The sequence below is a fragment of the Canis lupus genome, chromosome 19, assembly GCF_003254725.2.
Source record: "Canis lupus dingo isolate Sandy chromosome 19, ASM325472v2, whole genome shotgun sequence".
NCBI classification, from domain to species: domain Eukaryota; kingdom Metazoa; phylum Chordata; class Mammalia; order Carnivora; family Canidae; genus Canis; species Canis lupus.
Genome location: NC_064261.1, coordinates 29,848,983 through 29,854,438, shown reverse-complemented (window position 1 = coordinate 29,854,438; position 5,456 = coordinate 29,848,983). Strand labels below are relative to the sequence as shown.

General features: G+C 47.2%; 1 long non-coding RNA gene across 1 annotated transcript; it reads left to right on the top strand.

Annotated features, from left to right (window-relative positions):
* The first annotated feature begins 1,684 nt into the window (after positions 1-1,684).
* On the top strand, positions 1,685-4,752 carry LOC125753014 (uncharacterized). Its single transcript, XR_007403813.1, has 2 exons — positions 1,685-2,081; positions 3,764-4,752. It is a non-coding gene; the product is annotated as an uncharacterized LOC125753014 (long non-coding RNA).
* Positions 4,753-5,456: the final 704 nt, after the last annotated feature.

Here is a 5,456-nt window from a genome sequence, read left to right as displayed (position 1 = left end):
TAAATAAATAAAAATCTTTTTTAAAAAAATTTTAAAGGGAAACCCAAAAAACTATTATCAGTGTTGCCCTTGGAGGGAGGACCGGATAAGAGGGAAACCAGGTATGACCTCTAGGTCTGTTTAAATTTTCACTTTATATACAGATCCTCTTCTTATGATGAGGGTTATATACCAATAAGTTGGAAATACCTAAGTTGAAAATGCCTTTAATCCACCTAACCTGCTAACCATCAGAGCTCAGCCTTGCCTACCTCATGTGCGCTCAGAACATTTACACAAGCCCACAGTCGGGCAAAGTCATCTAACAGAAAGCCTATTCATAATACAGTGTAGACTCTCTCACGTAACTTATGGACTACTGTACTGGAAGTGACAATCAGAACGGCTGCTTGGGTAAAGTGGTTGTAAGTGTATCAGTTGTCAAACCCTTATGACTGGGTGGCTGCCCAGCATCATGAGAGAGCGTCATAGTGCATGGAGCCAGCCCAAGACAAGACCAAAATTCAAAATTCGAGGTATAGTTTCTATTGAATGAGTATCACTTTTGCACCATTGTAAACATCGAAAAAGTCACAACTATTGTAAGTTGGGGACCGATATACACACAAATATAGATGTTAAGTAAACACAATTTCTAAAGTATATATTCTATGACTGTTTACATAGCATTTTTAAAATGGCAAAATGACTGTGATGGGGAGCAGAGTAATGGTCGTCAGGGGTGAGGGATGCAGAGGGTGAGTGGCCGCGCGGATGGAATAGTTCTGGATCTTGATGGTGAGGGTTACATGAACATATACTTGTGGTAAAAATTGTATAGATACAGTCACACACATGCACGCATGCACACCCAGTATGTAAAAATAGTGCCATCTGACAAATTGGTCAAATTGTGACCCGTGTCGATTCCCTGGCTTCAGGGAGATGCTACAGTTATGCAAGACATTGTCCTTAGGGAAACTTGAGTGAAGGGTACACAGATGTCGCTGTACTATTTTTGCAGTTTCCTACGCATCTATGATTATTTCAAAATAAAAACGATTTTTTAAACAACAGTGGAAAAGGTCTTTTAAGACAAAAGTCTTGTCTTGTCAATTGCAGGGAGTTTCCAGAGGACAGAGCCTTACAGCAAAGTCTCACCCAGGCAGGCCACCCCACAGAGGCCAGCCAGTCCCTGAGAAGAGCTCAGCTGAGTTCAGGGATGGAGCAACATGCAGATGTCCTCAGTAAACATAACTGGAATGGGAGACAACGTGGAGGGTATGGAGAGAATCAGATGAAATGAAAGACATGGGTCTGAAGACGTTGAAAATATGCATGTGAACTGCTACACATTTCTGCTTCAATAGAAATAGATTTTTGGTGATGGGTACTCAGTTTGGTCTAAATAGTACTGGCAAGTGGCAATGGGATACAGAGCCGTGATAAAGGAAGACAGTGGCCAGCACGTCCCACAGGGGCCAAGGGTCGTGCAGGTTGGTGGGCATGGGAGCATCTAGAGCTCCCAGATGATGAGCAAGGACTGGTGCATGTCTGGGCGCTGTGCATGTGGGTCATTCATGGCTGGACCAAGGACTCTGTTCTCAACTCTTTCCCCTGCTCAGTGATTAATGTGCAATAAGGTCCTGATGAGTCATAGAAGGGAAGGGGCGGGCAGTTGGGATGACCCTGGCCAAGCCCTTGGGTACCCATTCCCAAGGTAGCAGGAAGGCTGGGAGAAGAGCCAGTCCCATACTCTGGAATGGCAAACAGGAAAGGGGGGGACACTACACCAAGAACAGAAGGAGAGTGGAGTTTCACACCCTGGCCACCCTTTGAGTGCCAAGAGGCCCCAGGCTCCTCTGCCAGGGAAAAGACCAGAAGGCATTGTCTCCCCTGCCCAGCTAAAAGCTCCCTGCAGGAGGAAGAGAGAGAACTGAGCATTAACAGCTGACCCGTGGCTTCTCTGCAGTTCCTGACCTCCAAGGAGATTGTTTTTCTCAGTCATCATAAGGGAAGTAAGTGTGCCTGGGCCGTGGAGAGACAGCTGCCATAACCACCGCTCCAGGACGGCCTCGCCAAGGCTGCCTCCTGCGTGCAAGGTGGGCATGGGGGAGCAGGGCTAACTCAGGAACAGAGGGGCGCCCTTCAGCTCTGTGGGCCTTTGTTTCCACCGGCATTTTTTTTTTTTAAGGTTTTATTTATTTATTCATGAAGACACACAGAGAGGCAGAGACGTAGGCAGAGGGAGAAGCAGGCTCCCTGCAGGGAACCCAATGCGGAACTCGATCCCAGGACCCCGGGATCACACCCTGAGCTGAAGGCAGACACTCAACCGCTGAGCCCCCCAGGTGTCCCTCCACCAGCATTTATTGTATTGACTCTGTGCCAGACTGTGTCCAAGTCAGGGCAGCCAGGCTGTCACTGCATCCATGTCACTCACGCCATTCCGGTGTGAAGCAGGCACCGGTGTTTGCCCATGTTTGCCCACCTTGCAGGCACAGGTGGTGCCCACATGAGGACACCGTGTCACCTGCACATCTTCCTATAACCGGAAGAGAAGGCCAGCATTTGAGCACAGGCCTGTCAGATTCCAGAGTCCCTGCTTTGGCCACCCCATCCCCTGCCCCACACCATTGTTCTAAGGGGGACTGTGGTAACACCGGAGCTCTGAGGAATCAGAAGCTCATCTGGGCCTCCAGACCACAGTAACACCCCACCACGACTGGGGAATGACTCCCAGGTCCCCATACGCGTAGAGAATGAAGCCCTTCCCATCCCTCCAAGTCAGTCTCAATCACACTTCCTCCAGGAAGCCTTCCATGATGTTTCTAGCTTAGATGACTTCATCCTTCTCTCGATGTTTCCAGAACACCCACTTCTCTGGCCCCTTCACCGGATGACTTATCCCCCTCATCAGAGAGGCAGGATGGGGTGGGGATGAGGGCTCCCCCAGGGCCAGACTGCCCCACTTCAAATGGGAGGATATTTAAGATATCGAAGAACAGAATTTGGTGATGGGGAGGTGTCAATAAACACCAGTCATTAAGTATCATTCCTAATAAATAAATAAACATTTAGACATGTATATATAAAATTTCTTCAGCCTTAAATATACATTTATATGTGTTTGTATACAGTATTCACAGAGTATTGTACATTAGCAAAAAAGCAGGCTTTACCTTAGAAAATAACTTTATGTGGGATTATGGGTAACTTCTTCATACTGCTCTGTATTGTCCATATTAGAAAACCTTGATTTTGGGGGAGGAGAGGGAAATGAAGTCAAGAAGCATTAGCAGATGAAAGCAAAGTAATGTTTGAAGCAAACAAGTACTTCCACAAGAAATGCAGGCGTGTTTATGGAGCACCTCCCACCTGCTCCCGGGAGGTGCCAGGGACCCAGAAAGGAGTAGGACCCGGTGCTGACCCAGGGATCCTGGGTGCAGGGAATGCCCAGCCTGACCAATCTCCCAGTAACTATTCCTGGAAGCACACAATGTTCTAGGTGTTCTGAGAGTCCCAGGAAGTGCAAAGGTTTATAAAATGCAGCCCTTGCCCTGAACCCATTTGCAATTGAGTAATGTCTTAAAACGAAGATGCCCAGAACAGCCCAGAATCCTAACCAGCGAACAGGAACCTGTCAGACACTCTCCTCCAGCTCCCCAGCCTCACAGCAGCCCTTGGCTCTCACTGCCTAAACATTTCCTAGGTGCTAATTAGCCAAATACACTTAACACTTTCCTCTTGAACCTTTGGAAACAGCATTTCCCCCCTCTTACAGATGGTGCCACTGACGTTGAGAGCGTTCGTGAGGATAGAGCTGGGACTATAAAGCATGTGGCTGTTGCCTGACAGGCCCAACACTGCCTTCAGCCAAAAGGATACAGGCCTCACGTTCTGACCAGCTCACCCCACTTCAGGCCTGCTGGCAGCCCTAAGAAAAGCCACAGAGAATGGAGAGGCAGCCCCATCCTTTGCCCCTTTGCTTTCTCTTTCTCCCCCAGAAATGTATTCTCTTTCCCTCTGGGAATGGAGTCTTGCTACTCCCAGCTCCTGCCTGTTTCTTCTTAATCTTTCTTTAAAAGGATTCTTGAGTTAATTAATGGCCCTGATGTGGCTCTGCCAGGAAAGCAGCACAAGGGGTGTGTGTGTGTGTGTGTGTGTGTGTGTGTGTGTGTGTGTGTGTGTTTAAAGACCAGAGAGAAAAGGAACAAAGTGTAAGTGGTTTTAGAGTCCAACATAAGACTCTAGAAAGTCCCTTTGGAACAAGGAAGAGTAGATCACATTTGTTTTCTTGCCCTCAAAAATAGTAAGTGGAAGGAGAGACCAAGGAGAAAATTTTGACCTGACTATACTTCTCCTTATTGCTCAAGAACCACCCACAGCTCCCTATTACCTGGTTATGAAAGATAAGTAAGCCAAGCATCTGTTTCTTCTCCCCAATCACCCCAGTTCTTCCTCCCAGCTTCCCTGAGAAAGCCCCTCTGCAGGTGCAGACACATACCCACACAGCCTGTGTGTCATCTCTATGTACTGGGAATTCTCAACAATGTCAGCAGTGGGGATCCCTGGATGGCTCAGCAGTTTAGCACCTGCCTTCAGCCCAGGACATGATCCTGGAGTCCCGGATGGAGTTCCACATTGGACTCCCTGCATGGAGCCTGCTTCTCCCTCTGCCTGTGACTCTGCCTCTCTCTCTCTCTCTCTCTCTCTCTCATGAATAAATAATATAAATAAATAAAATCTTTTAAAAAAGAAAAAAAAAAACAATATCAGCAGTGAAATACTCTTCCCAACTTGGGCAGACTGGACTCATCACCCTGTCCCCTTGGTATTTGCCATTGCCTGTCACAGCACTCTTACTCAAGCATACTCCCCACCAAGGCCACTGCCTTGAGTTCCCCTACCACTCCAAATCTTTAGAGTTATGTTTCCTACCTGTAGCCCATGGACAACTACACCAGAATCCCTTGGGAAGGCCAAGAGGAATAAAACACAAATTCCTGGGCTCTAGCCTAGACCTACTACAGGAGGTTCTCTGGAGGTGAGCCTAAGAAAAAAGGGGAATGCTAAATGGGTGTGTGTGTTTGCTTATGTATAGAAAATAATGAAAAGAAAAAGCATACTTTTAGAAATGGTTGCCCACAGTGGAGGGAGGGAAGGGGGAACGAGGTGAAAGAGACATGAGAAGTCAGCCTTTGAACATCCCTTGTCTTTGGGTCTGAGTATGAAACCATCAAAAATGCATTTTCATGGGGCACCTGGGTGGCTCAGTTGATTAAGTGTCTGACTTCAGCTCAGGTCATGATCTCAGGGTCCTGGGATCGAGCCCCAGGTCAGGCTCCCCACTGAGTGGGAAGTCTGCCTCTCCCCATGATTGTACATTCTCTCTCTCTCTCTCTCTTTAATAAAATCTTAAAGAAAATCTTCTTTATAAAAAAATGCATTTTCATGATTAAAAACCAAAATTGAAT